Source organism: Chelonia mydas, chromosome 4, assembly GCF_015237465.2.
Source record: "Chelonia mydas isolate rCheMyd1 chromosome 4, rCheMyd1.pri.v2, whole genome shotgun sequence".
In the NCBI taxonomy this organism is placed as follows: domain Eukaryota; kingdom Metazoa; phylum Chordata; order Testudines; family Cheloniidae; genus Chelonia; species Chelonia mydas.
Genome location: NC_057852.1, coordinates 121,834,319 through 121,858,220, shown reverse-complemented (window position 1 = coordinate 121,858,220; position 23,902 = coordinate 121,834,319).

The window sequence follows — 23,902 nt, the reverse complement described above, 5'->3', positions numbered from 1 at the left end:
CCCTGCCCCCATTCTCCTGAGGACTGCAGCAGTGCCAGGCCTGCACTCACTGGCAGTGGGAAGTGCAGCGACCCAGACCCATTCACGCCACCAGTGAGAACTGGGGGGCAGTTTCTTCTGCCCCCCAAGCCAGCCCCCGCCCCCCCCATGGAGGCCTAGGACCCCACACAAACACCCTGCAGAGGGGCTGCGGAGGGTCCCAGAATAGCTAGGGACGGCCCTGCATGAACTCCTCAGGAGTTCATGTGCATATCATATGTGCATGTTGCATATCAATCTCCTAAAATTAAGGGCAGTCCACCAACCCTACAATGCATTCCTCCCACTTGTATGGTCCTGTCACAGACAGATAATGTCAGACAACATGACAACTGTCTTCTATATAAACAAACAAGCTGGAGTGAAATCTCTTACTCTACGGCAGTGATACTCAGACTGAGGCTCACAAGCCGCAAGTGGCTCTTTAATGTGTCTCCTGCAGTTCTTTGCAGCATATGATATTAAAACACTGTGTGATTTAACTATTAACCAATCAAGATGCTTTTACTATGTTATTAAGCAACTGAAGTTGATAAAATAATAATACGTCATCAGTCATTTTGCTGTGAGAATAATATATACTGCAAAACCCCGTTAATCCAATCTAGTTGGAACCGGGGCCAGATCTGATAATCAAAAATACGTATAAACTGGAGAATGGGAAAGTGCAATGCTACAGCGCCATCTAGTGGCCACAGGAGAGAGTGTCCCCTTTTGGCCTGCGTGCGTTGGTTGTCTGGTTAACACGGAGAGCTGCATAATGAAGGGTCGAATAAATGGGGTTAGTTATATATATATATAAAAACTAAATATTTCCCCTGTCATACTGTTTAAATATGAATATATACAGTAGTACTATAGAAAAATGAATTCACACTACTGTGGCTCTTTTGGGTAAAGTTGATCATTAATTTGGCTCCTGAACCACTGAAGTCTGAGTATCACTGCTCTATGTATAGAAGCAATAAGTTTATGGAAGAGGTGCATAAGGAACCACATCACAGCCTCAGCAACATATCTACAGCATGCACAGAACTCTCTAGAAGACAATCTCAGCAAGCACTTCTCCACAGACCACAAATAGGAGATACACAGTTCCATCCTGAACGAAATCTTTGTGGGGAACACCATCCTGGGACCTGTTTACCTCCCAGACTTACAAGAAGTTTCCCTTCTGTTTCAGAGTAGCACTGGGCAAGGACTCCAGGGGAAATGCCTTTCTGTTATCCTGGATAGACCACCTGAGGTATGCCTTTCCTTCCATCCCACGGCTTCCACAGTTTCTGCAAAAGATTCAGTATGACAAAGCTGGAGTCATTCTCATCACACTGAACTAGCCCAGACAATTCTGGTTTCTGGACTTTTATGAATGTCAATCAATCCTCCCATCAGCGTCTGTCCCTTCCTGGATCTATTAACTCAGGAGAACAGAAAGATAAAACATCCAAACCCGGACCCTCTTCACCTCTTGGCCTGGTGTTCGGAGGGCATCAGATCTAGAACATTCATGTTTGGAGGCAGTTCAACTAAGTCTCAATCAAAGGAGAAAAGACTCCACCAGAAAATGTTAACTAGTTAAGCAGAGGCATTTCTCTATCTGGATACATCAGTTACTCCAGAAACAGTGGGTATTCCTGCTACTTTAGATTACATCCTCACTCTCAAGACATCGGGGCTTTCCATTAGTTTGCTAGCAGCAATCAGTGCCTTCCATCCTCTGGTTGAAGGATATTCTACTTTTAGGTTTCAGAGTAGCAGCTGTGTTAGTCTGTATTCGCAAAAAGAAAAGGAGTACTTGTGGCACCTTAGAGACTAACCAATTTATTTGAGCATAAGCTTTCGTGAGCTACAGCTCACTTCATCGGATGCATCCACTCTTTGAATTGCTGGCCACATGTTCCACCTGTCCATGAAGGCTGTCTTCCTATTCGCCATCACATCAGCCAGAAGGATGAGTGATGTGGGAGCACTCAAAGCTGACCTGCCATGCACCACATTTCATAAGGAGATGGTTTCTTTTGACTCCGCCTGAAATGTATCCCTAAGGTAGTTTCTGAATTTCACATAATCAACCTATTTGCTTTCCACTATCCTTTCCAAAACCTCATGTTTCCAAGGTGGAGAGGAGACTTCACTCTCAACGTCAGATGGGCTTTAATGTTCTATCTGCAGAAGACAAAATCAATTAGGAAGACACCTAGATTATTTGTTGCTATAGTGGAGCAATCACTCCACTACTACTAGCATTATCTACTCAGCGACTTTCTATGTGGATCTCTGGCTGTATCACTCTTTGTTATCAGCTGCTGTGTATTCCTACCCTGGACAGGGTGAGGGCCCATTCCACGAGAGCACAGGCAACCTTAATAGCATCTCTTCAATAAGTACCTATACTAGACCTTTGCAGGGCAGCTATGTGGAGCTCCATTCATACCTTCATGAAAAATTATGCCATGGTCCAGGCCTCTTCTGCAGATGCAACTGTTGCGACAACAGTATTATTGCCCTGTGGTCCTAGTAAACCCCCTGCACCAGGAAGCAGCAAGTGACAGGAATGGAGCAGCGAAGGTGGGTCCTCCAGGGCTGCCTAGAGAGGCATTACGGAAGCAGCCAATCTGTGCCCAGCAGGCTCAGATAAAAGGCGCTGTCGGGCCTTAGCAATTCAGTAAATTCCTGGCTGGGACCACAGGAGTGAGGAAGGGTGCTTCTTTCTGGCCAAAGGCACCTGATAAGTAGCCAGGGTTTATGACTGGCTGAACTTACACTGAGATTGAAGGAGGGTGCGGGGAGGGAGAGAGAGAGAGAAAGAACGAATCTGAGGATGCTGGGTCCTGAGATAGGACTGGAGATAAAGCGGCCTGGTAGGAAAATGCTCACAGAAATAGCAGTGATGAATTGGAGTAAGCAATTTGTGGCTGCTGTTCATAGGATCCCTAGATTGGAACCTGGAGTAGTGGGCCGGCCTGGGTTCTCCTACTGGCCACAGATAAAGTGGTGTAAATCCCAAGAAGGATTATTTGGGAGCCTGAACAAAGGGCTGAATTTAACGGGCCTAGAGCTGGGGCTGAAGACCCTCGCGAGGGGAAATAGACTCTTTAATACTTTGGGAGGAGTTCATTTGGATTTTGACTCAGCCAGAGGGTCAAGCTACTGAAGACATCCCAAGTTTCGCTGACACCCTGCAGTGGGTGCCAGGGAAAGAAAAGGACTGTGGTACTCTTTCCAGGTGCTTGGAGGCACTCAAGGTGACTGCCACTTTACAGATAGTAATGGCTCCATAGGTTGTCACGCATTATCCATTATACTCTAGAGGTGGGGGAGGGGAAGTGTTCCCATTTGTAACATGGGACTACTGATAATCTTTGCCTACTTCACAGGGGTGTTGTGAGGATTAATTCATTAATGTTTGTAAAGTGATTTGAGATCTGTGGCTGAAGGGCACTATAGAAGTGAGTAGTATTATTTTTGGTACCTAGATACTACCATGATGGAAGCCCTTGAAATAGATAAATTTTCAGTAGCAGGGCTACAAATTCAAGCAATTACCCCCAGCAACTGATCACTTATCTGTGTTTCTCTATATTCTGAGATAGAAGAACAGCATACATGCTATGTTCCTTATTTTCCATATTAATTTGCATAGCACACTTCCTTGAATGGAACAACACATGGGGTCTGATTCTCCTTTCACTTGCGTAGGTGTTACTGGTGGGCTTGATGGCAGAACCAGAACTATATTCTTTAAGTGAATCACCATGGGAAACAATATGGGTTTTGTTTTATGAAATAGTTTGAATTCACAAATATTTTCAAAGTTTTGGTCCACCTGGTTTGTTCTTCGTATTCTACTTGGTTTACCTGTCCATAATCTAGGTAGACTGATAGGTAGACTCTATAAGTGAAAACTGTGTATCTAGACTTTCATCCATTGGTCTGTACAAACATGAAGTAAATCTTACAACACAACAAGATTATTTTTATTTCTATTTCAAGGAGGCGAAAACTGAGGTTTGTAGTACCGTGGTCCAAAGTCACACAGCAAGTCAGTGGCAGTGCCAGGAACAAAATCACACTTTTAATGCTAACTTTAAAATAGTGCAGCATGGAGTGCTAGGGACTCTAAAAAACCAGGATTACCTTTTGAGGACTGGAGGATCAAGCACAAGCAGCAAAGAGAAGTCTGAATTTGTCTGCCCTGAATTTGTTTGATCTTCTGGATAAAAATAATTTGAGCATCTAATGCTACCAAATTAGTTCAATGGCCATGATTCTCCAAATCTGAGCTGTGCTTGGAGGCATTGAATAGGGGTGGCTGCAGGGACCTGTTTACAGATTCCAGACTTAGAGCTTCCCAGTTTTTGCACAGCAGTAGCTCTTGCTTACTCCAGAGGAAGATCAGGCATAGCAGAGCTCTGTTCCACTACACTCTCACCGTCCCCTGCCCCCAGAATGCCCTGACACACCCGCCTCTTCTCTTTCCCTTTATGCTGAGACTGGAAGGGCATCAGGTGTATAAGGCAGCAGAGGTGCTTCCTTGAGAATTATGCTAATGGCTAGTGTCCCTACCCAGAGGGAATTCTCCACTGGCTGTCTGCAGCCACTTTAAGGCCAAAGACTCTGGCATACTAACTTTCTTGCAATGACACAGTTGATATATGAAGTACCTATGTCCAGGATGTTTCATAGTGGTAACTGGATTTTGTAAAATGTGCCTGTCTGTACTGATGATGATTAGCATATCTGTCATATTTTAGATTTAGAATAAACAAAGCACCAGCTCTGAGTGCTCTGCCAATAACTTAAAATTACAACACGAAAATGCAATACCATCAGTTCACCTCCTACAAAACCATTGCCCATACTCAAATGCTGCCAGCTCCACACATGCGCCAGTACTTCAAGCCACCCACCCCTATGCAAAAACCATGTTAAAAACCTGCAGGCCCCTCCCCACCTTTTTTTTCTTCACCATCAAGGCCCTGATTGAGCAAAGCACACACTTAACTCCCTTTGCTGAATCAGGGCCGATATCACTTTGCTCACATGAATTGATCCTCACAACACCCTTACCTGAGAATAGGCAGAGTCTGTTTTTTTCTTCACTCCTTAAAAAGGTGTTGGGGAGCACCTTTGAATAGCAAGTTAACAAACGTGATAGTTATCTTGCTGTGAAATGCTAAATGGAGACAAAACATTGTAGTGTGTACTCTGAGGTAGCTAGGTGAGGTCAGAAGGCCTGGGATTGACCTTGCCTAGTTTACTGCACAGTAAAACTCCTCTGTTTTTACAATGGGATAGCTAATGCACATTAATTATTCTGCGGTAAAAACACACTGTTTGTCAGTGAAGACAGACTCAGGCTATATGTACACAACCCCAGAGTCTAGTGCACATTGTTATCCACACCCCTGTAGTTGTAAGTGCTGAGCTGTAAACTCCCCGTTTCCTTCCCCGCCCCCTTTGGACTCTGCAGGCACGAGGTTCCTAGTTTGCATTAACATAGTCCTGTTTGGTTTCAGAGTAGCAGCCGTGTTAGTCTGTATTCGCAAAAAGAAAAGGAGTACTTGTGGCACCTTAGAGACTAACCAATTTATTTGAGCATAAGCTTTCATGAGCTTATGGGTTTTGTGAGGAAACCTTTTGAAGTGATAAACACCCATTTTTTCATGGTCTGTGTGTATAAAAACATCCTCACTGCATTTTCCACTTTTATGCATCCGATGAAGTGAGCTGTAGCTCACGAAAGCTTATGCTCAAATAAATTGGTTAGTCTCTAAGGTGCCACAAGTACTCCTTTTCTTCACAGTCCTGTTTGAAGAGGATTGCACTAACATGGACTAGAAACCACTTAGTTTGTGCCCACGGCGTCCACACGGGGGAGCTGGAGCTCAGTACTTTGGTGTACACTGCTACTCAGACGCTGGCAGCCAGAACTGCAGGGCAGTGTTATCAAGCTCGAAGCTTTACCAGAAATCAAAAAAGTAGTCAGCATCAGAGGCTGAATTAAAACCCAGGAATTGCTGCTTCCCGATCCTGTGTCCAAACTACCAGCGCGCACCTGTGTGACAAACACTGCATTGACATGAATGGTTAGAGTGACTTTTATGGTGTCTTTTCTGTCAACCCAGTGGAAACTGCTCCCTCCTGTGACACAGAAAACAATCTGACATTATTGCAGCTGGGCGGGTGAACCTTCAACATTTCCTGTTCTGTCCGTTTAGCTCTCATTCAGTTCAGAATGGCGTTTGTGTCTAACACATGAACACTTCCAATGAAGTATTGTTGCCTTGAGATTCTTGTTTGGTTATACTTGAGTTTCCAGTTGCTGCCTTTGCCTCCTATTTGGGTCTTTGCAAGCATAGGACCATTTAAAAGTATTCTGCAAAAGAAGAGAAATTGGGCTTTTGTCCTTTTTGTTTCCTTATGATGAAGATGACCTGAAGAGTTTTTTGTAATGTCTTAAAAAAAAACAACAACAACAAAAAACTGTTTAAAAGAGGACTATTAAAGTGGCAAAGTCAAGCAATCAGATTAGGAAATGTCAGAATTAAGGTTCCTGTACAACTATAATTCCCCCCCGCCCACACCCCCGTGCGTATGCATTATGATACAGTCTTTAGTTACATGGTCACATAGTTTCCCTCAGGACTCCTGCCTTATTCAGTGAATTAAACATTTCTTATTTAACACACACCATCCAAACCCTGCTCTGAACACACAATTATTTCTGCCTGGGTATTTCTTTGGTGCTCTCACCATAGTATGAGTGTTTCATACACACTAATGAATCTATTTTCACAACATCCTGGTGAGGTGAAGTAGTATTATTATCCCTATTTTATTGCTGGGTAACTAAGACACACAGATTAAGGCTAAAACTGTCAAGTGCCCACTAATTTTGGGTGCCCAGTTTGAGATACCTAGGCCCTGATTTGTTTTCAGAGTACTTAGCATTTTATGGCGGTTTGTGTTTACAGCATTCATTCAGAACTAGTGAAACTGATATCCCATAAGACAATATTCTGGTATTGGGAACTGTACCTTTAAGTGGTTTAGCTTCCCAGGGTGGGAACTTGGGGCAGAGTACTACAGAAGCCTATGTTCTGTTGTAGAGAAGCTGTTGGAACTGGTCAATGAATAAAGAGGATCTTTCAAGCACCTTGGAGTGATTACTAAACACCACAGTACGGATTTGTGTGGGCGAAATGGGTACTTGGGTACAAAATTATCCATTTTTGTTTCTCCAGATATAGTTGCATGCAAAATTAGCTGTGTGGGCTTACACTAGTTTAGTGACTAAGTGCACATGTACCACTGACCTCTGGAATAGCAGCCCTGCTATTTGCCTGTATTTGCCTATATTACCTGCAGTGTAAAGGCTGCAGTCTCTAGATGATACAAGCTCTAGTAGCACTTCTACAGAATAGTAGAGCCTTAAGTTGAAGAAGTAGAAACCTGTGGTTTTGGAAGCAAGGGTCCTGGGTACTAGTCAGAGTGCCATAAAAGTGCTGTTTAACCTGAGTGTGGTGTCAGTTGTTTGTGACCATTGACTCTAGATGTACATATTTTGGGGGTACAGCTGAGGTGCCTATCTTTGAAAATTTTGAGCAGAATAATAATTTTGCAGCGCCAACAGTCTGAGTCCCCATCCAAGAATTTCATGTCTCAAGTCTCAGGGAGGACTGGCTGGGAGTAGGTTGGTCTTGGCATTTAGAGCATCTGTCATCAGGCAGAATGCGGACTCTAGTAGCGGGTGCAAATCTGGCGTCATTTACCCTGTGTATGCCCTGGGTCAGGAGTGAACATTAGCTAAGCCCCCACTGTATAACTGTTCCAAGCTCAGCTCTCCCATTCTTCTAACTGAGTGTTATATTCATAGCAAGCCAAATTCCTCAGGAGTCCTAGGACTGGAGTGGGGAATATTAGAGAAAACAGGGAGAAAAGATCTGCTGGCAAATAAGCCCCTTATCCCAGCTTGCTTGCCTAAAATGGAAACTGTGTAAACATGAACTATCAATCTTGTGGCAGACTAAAAACCATGTGACTGTCAAACAGCATGATGGAGATATGATTTTCTCTCTGATGCATCACCTCTCACATCATCCTGCTTTGAAATTCCTTGGAACTACACAGGAGCATAATTGAAGACAGAGACAGATAATCTGTTTTCTCATCTATTTCCAGTGAATGATTAGTCATGGGCAGTCCCTGGCATTGATGCTGCCGCCAGTCGCCTGGTTGCAGGTTTGGTAGGAGAAGTTTTTGGTTTATTATGCCCCATGCAGGTTCCGGGGCAGCTGAGGGGGCAGTATGTGCTATTCAGCTTCCTGGGTTCATCAGCAAAGCTAAGATTTTGTCATAGATATTTTTAGTAAAAGTCATGGAGTGGGCAATAAAGAAAAAATCAAGAAAGTCACAACCTGTCCCTGACTTTTACTAAAAATATCTGTGACAAAATGGGGATCTGAGTGTAAGGGGACTGTTGGCCCCTTACTAAAATTCAGTGCGGGTTTTTTGGTTGACTAGTTCCCAGTACCAAAAGAAAGGGGAAGGGGACAGTCCCCAAGGGGACTGGGGAGAGGTCCATGCTCCAGGTCAGGCTGATTGACAGGGCAGGCACACCAATGCGGGAGTCAGGAGGCCAGAGACGTTCCATCCTCTGTGTGAGCTGGAAGTGCCTGGGTCAGACAGAGTGGGACCGAGCTAAGGAGAGAGCAGGGGCCTGAGCTGAGTTGGGGAGCAGGGCCATGCCAGCCAGAGAGAACCAGAGAAGCAGCCCAGGGAGCAGGTCAGTGCTGGGAGCAGAGCCACAGAAGCAGCCCAGAGAGCAGACCTGTGCAGGGAGGAGAGCTGCAGCAACCAGAGCCAGAGGGGCCAGAAGAAGCAGGCCAGGGAGCTGGAGGCAGAACATCAGCATCAGTGCTGAGCCAGAGTAGAGCTGGAGCTGGATGCCTGGCAACCCTACTCAGGATTGGGGGAGCATAAAGGAGGAGCGTAGAAGTGGTTTAAGGTCACCTTTGTGCTTCTCACCTGCTGCATTATTGCACCAAACACCGCTCACCAAGAGGATCAGGGCCTTCAGTTAGTTTCACTTTTCCAACTGTACAGCAGCCATGTTTTGTTGTTATTGTATAGTAGTTCTATTCCCTCTCTTCTCTTCTCCCTTTTCCCCTCTCTCATTTATTAATTATCTGGAAAAGGAGGTGACAACTGAGGTGGCAAAAACTTACAAAAGATACAAAATCTTCTAGGTTAGTCAATACTGCAGAAGAGTGTGGAGAGCTTCAGGAGACCCCCAACCAGTTAGGTGTATGGACAGTGTGACAGCAGATGAAATCCTTTGATGAATATAAAGTAACATACTGGAAGGAATCATTTGAACTACTCATACACCTCAGTGGGTTCTAGATTAGCTGTGGTCAGTTTAAGGAAAATCTCCAGTGAAAGTGCAGCAGCAGACAAAAAAAAATTGAAAACGTAATGCCAAAATCAATGGTATGACTTCAGCTGGAATACTGTGTGCAGTTCTGTTCACTCTGTCTCAGAAAGGTAAAGAAGAAATTAAGGGGGTTACAGAGACAAGCAAATGAGACGTGGAGTCAGATTACTCCATGAGGACAGAATATAAAGATGGGGACTGTTTTGTTCAGAGAAGAGATGAATAAGGAGAGAGGTGACAGATGTGTTCAAAATAACAAATAGAGAAGGTACTTCCCATTTCTCATAATAGGTCAAGGGAACATTTAGTGAAACCAAAACACTAAAGAAAACACCATTTTACATAGTGCACACCAGCCTATGGCTAACTCACAGCCACAAGATCTCATTGAGGCTAATAGCAGAATTTATAAAAGGATTTGATGTGTATGGATAATGGGAACATCCACAGTGACGCTAGATAGGATTATTTTTAAAAGGAATACAAACCCTGAGGCTTCAGGGCATAAACCAACCTCTTAATGATGGGATTAAGAAGAAAAAAATCTACTATGAGCAGGTTATAACATAATTTTCCATCGGGGTTTCTTGCACCTTCCTCTGAGGATTATGATACTGGCATTGTTGGAAACAAAACACAGTGCTTTAAAGAACTCTGATCTGATTCAATATGACAGTTGGTATATTCCTGTATGCACGGTCCCATTGACTTCAATGTGATTACTCATGTGGGTAAAGGTATTCACACACGTTTCCAGAATCAGACCCAAATCTTGTAAGTAGTGTTTGGAGCTCATTGAAATCTTTTTATGGGTAGAGTTAAAACCTTGCTGAGATTGAAGGGTGTGAACTAACTCTTCAGTTAATGTAACTGTCAGGATCAGTTAATCAGAAGCCCTCCACCTTTGGCTATGTCTACACTACGGACCTTACAGCAGCACAGCTGTAGTGGTAAAAAACGCCTCCCGTGTAGCTGCTGTTTGCCAGCAGGAGAGAGCTCTCCTGCTGGCATAATTAAACCACTCTCAATGAGTGGCCGGCATTAGCTATGTCAGCAGGAGAGCCTCTCCGGTTGACATAGTGCTATCCACACCAGCACTATTGCTGGTGAAACTTATGTTAGTCAGGGGGGTGTTTTTTTCACACGCCGACTCACAGAATTTTACTAACAAAAGTTTCACTGGCAAATCCAATACATCCAATAAGATACCAGATTCTAGACCCAAAGTCTACTTGGGAGTAGAAAATCCGCAGGGTCCCAAACTTTGACTAGCTGCTCAGGTGAAAAAGGGGCAACAGTATTGTCCCACTACTACCAAACTGAAGCCACTAACCAAAAGTTAACGTGTCTGACTGAACTTCCTCTTTCTAGTGCCACTAACCAAGCACAGAGGTTCTGCTTTACATTTGTCATTCATCTGTGGTGAGTGTGTGTGTGGGTGGAGTGGATAACAAAGAAAAGAGAAACGGATGACTTTGTGTACAAAACATACATCCTACGTAGGCAGTAATTAGAGGGCGGCAGCTATGTTTAGACTCAAATTACAAAAATGGTCCAAAAATAGATAGAAGTGTTACTTCAAACATTACAAGTAAGATGTTGTGGGCAAGTCAAACCCAGGCCATTGCTATTTTTAAAGTGTGTCTGTGGGCTGACAGACTTAGATGAATTAATTCACTTTTGAGAGTGAAGAAAAATATGAAAAGCAAATGAAAAGAGGTTTGGGGGTGGTTGTTATTAAAGGAAATGAAAAAGTGAATGGAACATATTAGTAAAGCTCAAATGCAGTGGCTTAGGGCTTAGGTCTTCACTGGCACACTCTAAAAAAACCACCTGCATGAGGGGCGCAGCTACCAGCACTGGGAGCACGGCTCCCAGCACTGGTGCACTGTCTATACTGGCACGTTACAGCGCTGAAACTTGCAGTGCTCAGGGGTGTGTTTTTTTCACACCCCTGAGCAAGAAGTTTGCAGCGCTGTAAAGTGCCAATATAGACAAGCCCTTAGATTTTCAAAAGTGACTAATGACTTTTGATGACCAGTCTGAGATTTCTTAAAAGGACCTGGACCCCAAAACTATAAACACTCTTGAATATGTACACTAGATCTTTAGAAGGGAGATGTGTCTCATGGCAGTAAGCATGTTAATGTACCCCTGCAGGGATATCTGTGTGAGCATTAGAGGACAGAACGTGGCACATTTATATTTAAATGTCAAAAAAGATCAGTGTTCAGTCGCTTCCATTGTACATTGTATTTGCTTTCCCACACTTCTGATTACAAATGAGTTTTGTCACAACAATTCATCTTTCCTAATAGCATACTGAACAAGCCATATGACAGGGACTTGCTTAGTGTCTGACTAAAGTCAGTGGAACGAGTCCAGTTCATTTCAATGAGATTTGGATCAGGGCCCACAGGGTCAGCTTTGAGGGTGGAATTTCATCTTGGTGAAGGCAGTGTTCATCAAGACCAAGTTAACAGACTATCAGCCCTTCAGTTTACAGTGGGGAAGACAGTATGTTAGGGTATTTCCATGCTATAGAGCAGTGGTTCTCAAACTTTTTTTTTCACGGACCACTTGAAAATTGATGAGGATCTCAGCAGACCACTTAACGATCTTTCCAAATGTTGTTTGTATTGTTAGCTAACTATTGTAAAGTGCTTTGGATACAAGCGCTATATTAAAAATAACAATAATAATTAACGTTTTTTGTTCTACAAATAAAAGCACACTACTCATATTTCAGTATCAGTAGTCTTACCTTTCTAATGCGATAGATGTGCCCTCTCTCCCCCACCGTGGCAGCCCCCGAGCGGGGCTGGGAAGGACAGGGGTCTCTCCTTCTCACCCGCCCCACGTCAGCCCCCGAGCTGGGGCTAGGAGGGCGGGGGGGGTCTCTCCCCAGCAGCCACAGCCCTGGAGCTGGGGAAAGTCACCTCTTTCTCTGGCTGCCACAGCCCTGAACGTCCCAAATTCCCCCCACCCCCTCTTCTCACCCCACTGGCCCCTCCCAACTACCCCTCTATTCCCCCCAAGGCCACCACCTCATCTTACATGTGCGTCTTCTCCAGGGTCCAGGCACCTAATTTTTGAAGCCATGCCTGTGTGGCTCCACTAATTAGGTGGGTGGCCTTTCATTCTCTTGTGTGCAGCCGCCAAGGCACGCCCCTAAGAGGGAACTATCTGCGGACCACCTGAATGGAGCTCATGGACCACAGTTTGAGAACTTCTGCTATAGAGCCTAAATGTGCAGATACTGTGTGCACCTCCAAACCTCTGACACATCAGCTGAACTGCTGTGAACCTCCTCTCAAGATGCCTGCCCAGAGGATGTCTGAAATTAGTCTGCAGACAAGTCATAATTTCTGACAGACAGTGATGTTTAATAATGTGTGTATTACTCATGAGGAATACACAACTAGCCAACACATTTCAAAACCAAAATGTTTCTGCCTGTGCTGTGTGATAAGAAATATTTTTAAAAGGTGCTAATTAACATGTACACACCTCATTTTCCCTATGTGGACAAAGTCAGAGTAGTCTCACTGAGGGGTAGTGCATGGCTTGAAAGAGTATAGAAGGTACAATCTCAGACACTATGGTTATGGGAATCAATAAATACCTAGGCACTAATGGTATCTGTATACCAGTCATGGACCAGTCATTCTGTGGGTGGAACTGACAATGCATTGACATCCAAAAATGTCAGAATAGTGGGCCCTGTGTAACTGAATGCACTCCTGTATTCACACCCTGCACATTATTCTAGTAATCTTTGTATAAAATATGACTCGTGAAGTATCATTTAAATCCCCCCAGAAAATATTAAAGGAGCCTGTTCAAACTCACATAGCCCCAATTACACACAACTAGTCAAGCAGGTCTTAAACAAAGGGATGTGTGGCTACCTCAATTTCTATATAAGCTGTAAACAGAGTCCTCAGACAGGAAGTGAGAAAAGACAAAGAATCTGCATCTCAGCACACACAGATGAAAGAAAATAGAATGAAGCATCTTTCCCCACCAGACTTAATATCTCCTTGCTCTCAACTGAAAAGAACTTTGGGGGGACTGAGCTATAAAAGTGAGGGGCAAACATCCCAAGTTATCTCTTTCCCTGTCAATCTCCCTCTTTGCACCTCAGAAGACAAAGGAAACAGCCATTAGACTTTGGGGGAGGGGTCCTGACCTGAAAAGTTTTTGGTCACTAATGGTGTTAGAAGAATGTGGTAAGGACTTTACTATGAATCAAGTATAGTTTTAAATTAGGCCCCAGAAAGCATTTTATCTTTTTTCTTGTCACCATTTCTAACTTTTATGCCTCATTACTTGTACTCACTTACAGTCTCTTTTTAGTTACATAAACTTGTTTTATTCCTTAATTAAAACTAATCCAATGTGGTTAAGTTTTCTGGGTAACTCCATTTAAGGCGGCAAGTTTGTTGGGTATTGTTCCCTTAATGAGATAATGGACCTAGTATCCTTGGACTGTTCAGGAGAGGGCTGCACAGTACAGAACATACTTCTGGGTGCCTGGGACAGGGAGTCTGTTGGGGTCACCCTGCAGAAGTAACCCAGGCTGTTAAAAGACAGAGTGTAACCCAAGTGTGGCTGGCAGGCTGCAGTTACACACAGATGCCCGGGTTATGACTTGCATGCTGAAAGGCTGTCTGAGCAGCCCAGGTGAGAGCTGCAGCAGCAAAGCATTGTAACTAGGGCTTTCAATTAATCGCAGTTAATTCACATGATTAACTCAAAAAAATTAAACGTGATTAAAAAAAGTAATTGCAATTAATCACAGTTTTAATCTCACTGTTAAACAATAAAATACCAATTGAAATGTATTAAATATCTTGGATGTTTTTCTACATTTTCATATATATTGCATTCTGTGTTGTAATTGAAATCAAAGTGTATAATATTTTTATTACAAATATTTTCACTGTAAAAAATAAATGAAATAATATTTTTCAATTCACCTCATACAACTACTGTAGTGCAATCTCTTTGCATGGCACTTTTGTAGCCAGCATTGCAAGGTATTTATGTGTCAGATATGCTAAACATTCGTATGCCCCTTCATACTTCAGCCACCATTCTAGAGGACATGCTTCCATGCTGATGATGCTCGTTAAAAAAAAAATGCATTAGTTACATTTATGACTGAACTCCTTGTGGGAGAATTGTATGTCCCCTGCTCTGTTTTACTTGCATTCTGCCATGTATTTCATGTTATAGCAGTCTCGGATGATGACCCAGCACATGTTGTTCATTTTAAGAACACTTTCACTGCAGATTTGACAAAATGCAAAGAAGGAACCAATGTGAGATTTCTAAAGATAGCTACAACACTCGACCCAAGATTTAAGAATCTGAAGTGCCTTCCAAAATCTGAGAGGGACGAGGTGTGGAGCATGCTTTCAGAAGTCTTAAAAGAGCAACACTCCAATATGGAAACTACAGAACCTGAACCACCAAAAAAGAAAATCATCCTTCTGCTGGTGGCATCTGACTCAGATAATGAAAATGAGCAAGCGTGGGTCCTCACTGCTTTCAATTATTATCAAGCAGAACCTGTCATCAGCTTGGACGCATATCCTCTGGAATGGTGGTTGAAGCATGAAGGGACATATGAATCTTTAGCGTATCTGGCACGTAAATATCTTGCGACGTTGGCTACAATAGTGCCATGAGAACGTCTGTTCTCACTTTCAGGTGACATTGTAAACAAGAAGCGGGCAGCATTATCTCCTGAAAATGTAAACAAACTTGTTTGTCTGAGCGATTGGCTGAACAAGAAGTAGGACTGAGTGGACTTGCAGGCTCTAAAATTTTACATTGTTTTATTTTTGAATGCAGTTTTTTTTGTACATAATTCTACATCTGTAAGTTCAACTTTTACTTGTATTAGGTGAATTAAAAACTACTATTTCTTTTCTTTTTTACAATGCAAATACTTCTAAATATAAAAAAGATCACTGTACACTTTGTATTCTGTGTTGTAATTGAAATCAATATGTTTGAAAATGTAGAAAACATCTGAAAATATTTAAATAAATGATATTCTTTTATTGTTTAACAGTGCGATTAATTGCAATTAATTTTTTTCATCGCTTGACAGCCCTAACTGTAACACACACAAGGTTGCAGGGAAGGCATGAGACAGCCCCTCACCGGCCTGGATTGCACCCTGGAATGCCACAGCCTATTGGTCTGGGTTGGAGGAAATAATGAGGTAGATTTTTTTCTTTAATTATTCTCCTTTCCAAAGATACTTGTTTTCCAAAGTATCTCTTGCAGTTTGACTGAGATTTAAATACAGGTCTCCAGAGGTACAGAGCAGTGCAGTAATCCAGATTTAGTTTGATCTGGACTACATTGAAATATTGGTTAAACAGGAAAAATAGAAGGATTTTAAGAGCGACTAGAAGTTTGGGATAGGAATATACTTTATTTTCTCCCCTCCCCCCCCCCCCCCCCCCCCCCCCCCCCCCCCCCCCCCCCCCCCCACCTACCATGCATGGCTCAGGATCTACCATAACAATGCTGTTATTATAGAATGGGCAAATGTCAGGATAGGAAACTTGCCACTGTCTGGCTACAACTAAGAGGAAGAACTAGAGTTTCCTGTGCTCCCACTCCACTGTCTACCTGTCATCCGTACTAAATGGTCTTGGCTGCAGAGGGAATAAGATTGGAAGAAGAGGGGGTTAAAAGAAACTTGAATTAATAAAGGAAGATTCTCATTAGGATTCTGCTGACTCTCAAATGTTCTGATGTTTGTTTTGTTTGGCTTTTCTATTTGTAGCATGGCATAAACCCCTTCAGTCTGAATTTCAATTGATTCCTTTTGGACAGGCCAGACTGCATTTTAACTGATAAAAGACTGAAGGCCAGACTCTAATCTCTGCTGTGTTGGTGTAAATCAGGAGTAACTCCACTGAAGTCAATGAAGTTAATTTGGATTTACACCAACAAAAATGAGATCAGATTCTGGCCCTAACTTTTGCAAATGTATGTCTTAAGCTATGTCGCGTTTAAAAAAAACAAACCAACAACTTTGCTATCTTTTTCCAGGGAATTTAGTGTCCCGCAAAAAGTACTGGATTGATAACCCTGGAGACCAAAGTCTTTTATGTACAGAATGCATACAGCATTAGAAGCAGCAGCGCAAGCTTCCCCACACTGCCCTGCCAATGTGCTTCAAACCTGACATGAAAGAATCATTTGTAAGGATCAAAGGTTAGTTCAGTCTCCATACACAATCAAGCCAGACATAAAGAGCCAGAAACAAGGACCATACAATATCTTTTCAGACTCTTCCTTCTGTCTTCTCTTAACATCAGGGTTCTCTTGTCCTGACTTGTCAGTTTACTTGTTCTTTGATACAGTTCCACAATGTTCAGTTCTAGTCAGCATCCACTTCCTGTAGGAGTGTTTCTAGCCGCTGTGATGCTATAGTTGTTATTTATTTGAGCCTGGTTTCTTTGGATACCCAGATTATGATTCCATCAAGCAGTTTTATGTTTTGCTAATGATATGATGCTTCATGTTGTAGTGGATTAATCATAGTGAATCTCCCACATTTATTTCTGGATGATTTTCTCTATTAACTTCCTCCCATGCCTCCTCCTAAGATTTCCACCCCCCACTCCACCCACAGTGTTCTCAGAGGATCCAGTCATTCACTGGATTTGGTTTGTGAGAGAGGGCAGTTTATCCTGGACTCTGAAACTTCTGTAGCAGTTAACAGTGCTTATGAGAGTCTGTGATGGCTTTTGCATTGCTGGTATGATTAGCTTGTAAGCTGGAAATATCACCTAAGGCAGGGGTAGGCAAACTACAACCCGCAGGCCGGATCTGGCCCATCAGGGCTTTGGATCCTGCCTGCAGGATTGCCACCCCCTGTGGCGCTACGGGGCTAAGGCAGGCTTCCTGCCTGCCCTGGCCCCACACTGCTCCTGGAAGCGGCCGGCACATCTCTGCAGCCCCTGGGGGTGGGGGCGCAGAGGGCTCCACACGCTGCCCTCGCCTGCGGGTACCTCCCCTGAAGCTCCCATTGGCCGAGAACGGGGAACCGCGGCCAATGAAGCTTTGGGGGAGGTACCCACAGGCAAGGGCAGTGCGAGGAGCCCTCTGCCCCCCTCTCCTTCCCCAGGGGCCACAGGGATATTGTGACAGTCACTTCCGGGAGTGGCACAAGGCAGGGCAGGCAGGGAGCCTGCCTTAGCCTTGCTGTGCACCGCTGCCACCCTGGAGCCACTCAAGGTAAGTGGCACCGGGCCAGAGATGGCACCCCGAACTCCTCCTGCACCCCAACCCCCTGCCCTGAGCCCCCTCCTACATCTCAACCCCCTGCCCTCAGCCCCCTCGTACACTCCGCACCCCTCCTGTGCCCTCAACCCCTTGCCGAGCCCCTTCCTGTACACCGCACCCCACACACACACACACCGCACACCCTCCCGCATCCCAACCCTGTGCACCAGCCCTACATTCATAGCCCTGCATGCAATTTCCCCACCCAGATGTGGCCCTTGACCCAAAAAGTTTGTCCACCCCTGACCTAAGGGCAAGATTCATTCAGATCTTACACAACCATAACTTTTCTGTCTTGGTAATTATGTGGCCCCATCACAACACCACTGGCCTGCTGGTTGGTGTTAGGCAAATCATAGCCCTCCCCATGCCTCAGTTTCCCCATCTCTAAAATGGGAATAATGATAGTGATCATCTTTGAGATGAAAAGTGCTATATAAGAGCTAGGTAGTACCTTAGGGCAGGTCTACATTTAAAAAGCTGCATGGTGGGGCTTTAGTAAAGATGCTGCTATGCTGAGCTTCATAGTTAATCCACCTCTATGAGAGGTGGTAACTTTGTTAACAGGAGAAGCCCTCCCATCAACAGCGCTGTCTACAACGGGTGTTAGGTCAGTATAACTGTCACTCAGGGGTGTGGATTTTTCACACCGCTGTAAGTTTGTAGTGTAGACCTGGCCTTAGTGTCACAGAGTGACTGTCCACTTTAAGAGGGAGCAGGACCAGTCTGCCTGTGACTGGACAGCTGAACCAATTAGATTTAAGAGAGGCACCTGGGTCTAGATGGGAGAGACACTGTGGTGAGTCGGAGCAGCAGGAAGTTCCCTGGGGTAGGCTGCCAGAACTCCCTGGGAGGGGAGGCAATCGGAACCTGATGGGGAGGGCCTCCAGAGAGAGAACCCTGGGTGGTGGTACCTAGTGAACAGAGCACCAAAGCTTCCTGCCGGAAGCCTTGAAACAGGAAGGAATGAGTGGTAAAGGGGAAAAATCCCTAGTTGGGGTGTAACAGGAGCTGTAAGTCAGGGTGGGCTGAAGAACTCATTTTGTTAAATCTTCCTGTGTTGGGGAAAATAAAACTGCCAGGAAAGAGACTCTGGGTGTGGCAGTGGGTCCCCTGTGATCTGGAGAGAAGGTCAGCTCATCACATGTGGGCAAGAATGTGGGCAGGTGATCAGCCCTTGAAATCAAAGGGAAATTGGAGCCTTTGAGCATTGACTGACACCGCATGCATTATGTGGGATCAGGAAAGATGGAGGAGGTGATACCTAGGTCGGTAATGGTGCAGCAGCAGCAGACAGTTGCACTGCAGCAACAGACCCAGGCTATGCTTCTCCAGTTGATAGAGAGCCTGCAGAAACAGCAAGAGGCACAATTTTCTGCTCAACTGTGGTGTCAGGAGGCTTTTGAAGCAACAAGAGTGGTTGCAGAAGCAACTGGGCCCAGGGCCTCTGGGGAATTCAGCTGATGCTTGTGAGGGTAGCATGGGCCAGCTGGTCCATGGCCTGATGATGCAGGGGCCGGAGGATGACCCAGAAACCTTCCTTTATACAGTCGAGCAAGTGGCCAGTGCAGCAAGCTGGGAAGAACAGGGTTGGCAACTTTGCATAGTTAGGGTGGTCATTCACACGTTCCCAACAGACTTTCTGGTACTTCTCAGAAAGGTGTGTGCCTGACCTGCCAGGTCTGACCTTGCCCCTTCCAGCATGACTTTGAATACATGGTGCATGCAAAATCAAATTACATGGGGGGTGCCATGCCACCCTGCCTGTGCCACCATGCCCCAGGGACCTCTGATGCACAGTGCTTGCAAGGTCATGCCAGTGGGGGCATGTGACAGTCTGAATCCTTATGTCCACCCTTTTTTTCAAGACTATGATAAATTTTGTCCAAACTGTGCCTTGCAACGTATCATCTGAAAACTCACGACTTGCTGACCATTATTGTCCTGGTAAAATGTGTGACAACATTGTATGTAAAGTTGTAAGATTCTACTCTATGATGTTACCAAGGCATATTCCAAATCTGGAGAAGCAGCCACAAACCACTTCGTCAGAGACGAAAGGCAAACTGACGCCTCAGCCAGGTGTCAATGAAATCGAATGGACCATCACCTGGTTAAGTGGCCATTCTTTGGCAGGAAAAAGGGTGTGAGTGAGAAATTTACGTCTTGGCAAAGAAACAGCTGCAGGTTCCCATCCCCACAGACTTTCTGTCTCCTGAACCCTAGCTGGAGATGATTCTCAAAGAAGAGGAAAAGGTATAAGAATGGGGAACAGATGCCCCAAAATATTCTTCCCTTTCTTTCTTCCTATGGCACCCACAACACCTGAGGAACAAAGAAACAGCTTTGGACTGAGTGAGTGGTCCTGTCTGAAAGGAATTCAGCCAGTAAGACTGCTGAAGCATGTGGTGAGTGAGACTTTTTCTTTGAATTCACTTAGCCCGTTAAGTTAGGTATCAGTTGTTCACCTTTTATTTCTTTGTAACAAATATTGACTTTTATGTCTCATTACTTATCACTTAAAATCTCTCTTTCTGTAGTTAATAAATTTGTTGTTATTGTTTTCTTTAAACAGGTGTGCTTGAATTGAAATGTTTGGGAAACTCCACTTGAGATCACTGGATTTGTGCATATCACTTTTTATTAGTAAATGACAGATTTTATATGAGCTTGTATTGCCCAGAAGAAGGATGGGCAGTGGAAGACGTACATTTCTGGAGGAAACCCTGGGACTGGGAACTTGCTGGTATCGCTCTGCAGTGTAATTCATGAGTGGTGGGCCATAGCACTCATACAGTACAACTGGGAGTGACTTACATGCTGGAGGCTGTGTGTGAGCAGACGAGGAGTGGTAGCTCTCATAGCAAAGCAGGGTAAAGGGCACCCCAGGTGGGGAAACTGAGGGGACACAACTGTTCAACAATCCAGATCGTATTCTGGGTAATGTCACAGGGCAGAGCAGTGCACTCTTCAAAACGGCACCCCCCACCCAATACTGCACAATACTACATCTGGTTTTGTCTGAGTATGACACTTGGGACAAATCTGACCAACAAGACTGTACAGTTTAATACCGGATGAGTTGCCTGCCTATGTATGGCATCGTTTGACAGGTGAGGCACAGGCAGCCGATTGAGCAGTAAGTGAAAAGCAGGTGGCCTCCTGTCCTGTGGTGAAGGCTGCCATCATGGATAGACTGGGACTGACTCCGGAGGTGTACTGGTGCTGTTTCAGATCAAACCATTCCCACAGGGGGCATGACTATGGACAGTGGCTCAGATTATAGGACCTCGCTACATGAGGGTTATGCCCAGAGACTACTAGTTCCACAGGGAAAATCATGAAGGTCCTTTCCAGGGGAGCCCAGAGCTGCCTTAATGGGGGAGCCAGTCAAATGGTCAGAAGCCTTCTTTAAGGCTGAAGTAGCTGAGCATGAGCAGCCTGAACAGTGTGACAGTGTGACAGACTAGTGGTGGCCCCCTGGGGAGACCAGACAAGAGGATAACCTGGTCCGGGGAGTCACCAAGAGGCTCTCAATGGAAGAAGAACCTGAATAGCTGAAAACAGGGTTGCATGGGAACTACCAGAGTGCTGTTCAGTCCCAACTATAGTGGAAGCGCTTCTGGGGCAGCCAGGGAAACTGGGAAGTCCAGTGTTGCACATCAGATGCAGCAAGCCTGGGCATATTGGGTGAGTGCCCAATAATTTAGTGTGATTACCTGGGCTGCTGTTACAGCCAGGCTGGGGGTCTGGGGTTTACTCTGAATGATGCTGGGGCAGAGCCATACCTGGAACCAGTCAGACTGGGAGGAGTGCCAGTAGAAGGTCTTGGACTTAGGTTATGGATGCACCTTTATCTGGGAAAATGGGGTGTGGCAAAGAGGATGGACTGGCGCCTTCCCATACATGTCTCGCTGTGGACACGAAACAAGTGTCTACCTTATGACAGAGGCTGAGCTGGGGGCCCAGGGCTGGTAGCTAGGCTGACCTAAGATTTAGGTGTAGGCCTGGCCTGAGGCACATTGTTACTTGCACAGTGTCATGCAGGAAGTCTGTAACAGAGCTAGAAATTGACTCCCAATCTCCCAAGTCCCAGGTCAGTGCTTTAACCACAAGATCACCTTTTCTGTCTGGCAGAGGGCCAGGTTGCAGTGGAGCAAGGTAGCTGCCACATGCTTTGGTGGGGGAGGTGGGAGGCCACCAGTGCACCTCTGACTGGAATGATGGCCTGGCTAGGGTGACCAGAAGAGTGTTTATTGAATGCCTTCTCTCTGGAGCACTCAACTATAGAGATCCTAGTGGGAATTCATGCAGCTCCCTACTGCTAGAAGCAGCAGGGAGTGCAGCAGTAGAAACACTGCCTGGCCTCTGCAAGGGTAAATGCTTCCAGGGCATAAAGAGATTTGCTAGCATAGGGAGGGACCTGGGCACCTCTCTGTGACAACTTTAGTGACTCTCATCCCAACTCCTTGTGAGTTAGGAAAATTTGATTTGGCAGGTTTAAACCTTCAATAATAGTGTGGATCTCTTTTACCAGAATGGCAGCAAAATGGCTCCTATTTAGGAAACTGAGGGCATGGCTACACTTGCAGGTGTAGAGCGCTTTGAGTTAAACCAGCCTTTGTAGAGCGCAGTAGGGAAAGCGCTGCAGTCTGACCACAATGACAGCTTCAAGTGCACTGTCATGGCCATATTTGCGGCACTTGCAGTGGCGTTGGGAGTGGTGCATTATGGGCAGCTATCCCAGCATGCAAGTGGCTGCAACGTGCTTTGGAAATGGGGTGGGCGGGTGGGTGAAGTGTGACAGGGAGTGTGTTGTGTGTATGTGGCGGGGAGAGAGAGTGGGGTTTTGGGGGGCTAAGAGCATGTCAGCATGCTGTCTTGTAAGTTTAGACAGCAGCAGACCCCCCATTCCTCCCCGCCCCCGCCTCTCTCTCTCTCTCACACAGCATTCCACACTAATGGTTGCTTTGTCTCGGAGCACATAAGCAGCCAGCTATCAGAAACGGAGCTTTCAAAGGGCATTTCTGCATTCCTACAGCCGATTCCAAACAATGACAAGAGTGGCCACTTGACTTAAGGGGATTATGGGACGTTTCTGGAGGCGGATCAGAGCGCAGTAAAGCAACACCTCGTTCACACTGGCGCTGCAGCGCTCCAGTGAGGGCGCAGCAAACGTTATTCCACTCGCCGAGGTGGAGTACCAGCAGCGCTGTAGCCATGGAGTCAGAGCACTCTATGTGCCTTGCCAGTGTGGACGGGTAGTGACCTAGTGCACCCAGAGCTCCTTTATTGCGCTGTAACTCACAAGTGTAGCCAAGCCCTGAGACTGAAAGTGGCTGATTAGTCAACAAAGAACTAATGGAAACTGTGACAGTTTGGATCACAGAAACCCCCTTGGGGCTGCCAACTGATGTGCCAAGACTACTTCTGCCCCTGCCTTCCTCACCAGCTTGGGACTCCAGAACCCTGCCTTGTTGTGCCAGATATGCTTGCTGGTCACAAACACAGACCCAGGTCTGAACCACATCCCACAAACTGCAAGCTTAACTGAAAGCAGCTTAAGAAGTGTTCCTGTCTTTAACACTCAGATGCCCAACTCTCAATGGGGTCCAAACTCCAAATAAATCTGTTTTACCCTGTATAAAGCTTATACAGGGTAAATTCATAAATTGTTCTCCCTCTATAACACTGATAGAGAGATATGCACAGCTGTTTGCCCCCTGCCCAGGTATTAATACATACTCTGGGTTAAATAATAAGTAAAAAGTGATTTTTTTAAATACAGAATAGATTGATTTAAGTGGTTCCAAGTAGTAGCAGACAGAACAAGTGAATTACCAAGCAAAATAAAATAAAACACACAGCTCTATGCCTAATATAGTAAGAAAAGAGAATACAGATAAAACCTCACACTCAGGTGTTCCAGTAAGCTTCCTTTTACAGACTAGTCTGCTTCTAGTCTGGGTCCAGCAATCACTCATCCCCATCCCCCCTGCCCTGTGGTTCCTGTTCTTTGTTCCAGTTTCTTTCAGGTATCCTTTGGGGGTGCAGAGGGGGAGCCAGCTGAAGACAAAATGGAGGGGTCTCCCAGGGGTTTAAATA